Source organism: Gavialis gangeticus, unplaced genomic scaffold, assembly GCF_001723915.1.
Source record: "Gavialis gangeticus isolate Ggan-Ray unplaced genomic scaffold, GavGan_comp1, whole genome shotgun sequence".
Taxonomy (NCBI): domain Eukaryota; kingdom Metazoa; phylum Chordata; order Crocodylia; family Gavialidae; genus Gavialis; species Gavialis gangeticus.
This window is the reverse complement of record NW_017729007.1, coordinates 7,502,380-7,504,263: the sequence shown is the minus strand read 5'-3', so window position 1 is coordinate 7,504,263 and position 1,884 is coordinate 7,502,380.

The following is a 1,884-nucleotide window of genomic DNA, read 5'->3' as shown; positions in this document are numbered from 1 at the left end:
GTCCCTGCACAAGAAAACGGAGGTGAAGAATTGGTTAAAGAGGTCCGCTTTCTCCTCTGACGCAACCACCAAATTGCCCAGCGTGTCCTGCAGGGGTCCCACATTACCCGGCACCTTCTTCATCCTCCCAATGTATTTGAAAAAGGACTTTTTGTTATCCTTAATCTTGGACGCTAGTCCGAGCTCCAAACCTCCTAAACTATGCAACAGTCTCTGATCTGTTTCTTAAGTCACTATAGGTACCTCTTGTATGGACAAATCAGTTTTACATGGTAAACTGTATCATTAGTATACAAATCGTTTTGTTCAAATAATTTTTAAAAAAGGCATGGTTGAGACTTCACAGGATCTTTTATTTGTATTGGGTCATGTCCTGCAATCCCTCCCCATACAATCTCTTACTCTGGGACTGGATACAGGAAAGATAGTTTTCTCACACTGCCAGTGGGATTGTTTCCCTTTCTCCACAGCATCTCAGGGACACATTTGGCTAGGTTAGGATGTTAGGTTCAAGCTGTTGCAGGTTTGTTGTAGCTGGTATCCAGAATTCAGTGCAGGAACTCGTGTCATAGGGGTCTAGCTGCTCAGTAAGCAAACTGGAAGTGGTCCTATGGGGAAAGATCCCTGGAAGAAGCAAAAGAATGGGACTGGATTCCTAATGCCTTTGTGCAGTGAGGAGATGGTCTCTTTTATGACAGACCTTTAACCCTTTGACAAGGGGAGGAACAGGGACAGGAGGCCTGATGGCAGCCCTCCAGAGAGTGTAAATAATGATGAAAGGAATCACTGGGTGCATCTACACATGCACATTTATTGCACAGTAATTTAACCAAAATTACTGCGCAGTATGGGCAAGCATCTGCATGTGTACCCCCCTACTGCATAGTAAATACGTTGACTTATCCGACTTGAGTGTAAATTTGATACCTGCATCATGCAGGTATCGAATTTAAACCCAATTAGTTACTGCACAGTAACACCGTGAATGTGAACTGACTTGGGACTAACTTTAGTTCTGAATCAGTCCACACCCAGCGTTAATGCATTTTAACACCTATACATGTAGACAACTACATGATGCTGGCCTATTCCCACTTACTGTGTACTAACTTTCTGTGCAATATATTTAAACCAGTGTAAATGCGCATGTAGACACACCTGAGCACTGGATGAGTTATTGGTGGTACTTCCTAGGTGAGCTCAATTAATAAAGTTATAGCCTAATTAAATCACATCTTTTGCACTTTGTTTTTCTTCTTGAGAATCCAGAAGAAACTGCGATGAGACTCCCTGGGACTTTTGCTGAGCAAGAACTACTAAATCTGGTATCATGAGTCTTACATAAATAGAAAGTAACAATAAATAGTTTATAAAAGCATGACATGATTTATATGAAAGTTACCTTCTACCTGAAAGCTATAAGCCACAATGGGATGTAGAGAGGTTATTTCTCTTAGGCTCAGTACCTTTTTCATAATAAATGAGTGTGGCATAGAAATATCCCCGCTACATTCTACTGAATACACATAATCATTTGTTATTTATTTTATTCCTATTTAAAGTATTATTTGGGGAAAATATTCATTCAAACCAAGGAATCTGAAATTTTAATCTCACAGGCTCTCTGCGGTTGCTGTACTGCAATGTGATTGTTTCAGATTGTGACCAAAACACTCTGGGAACTGGGCCTGTCCCTGAGATACTGGTATGCAGATGATGTCAAGAGAATATTAATTGGTTGGTGAAGAACAGCTTTTTAATTGCCTGACCGAGACAAAAGAAGTCTAATAATTGGCTGGAGACTGCTAGGTGAGGCTATTGCACCTGTTTCCTCTCTGGTGAGTAGCCATTTTGATCCATTCATTAGAGCAACAGACTCCCAAG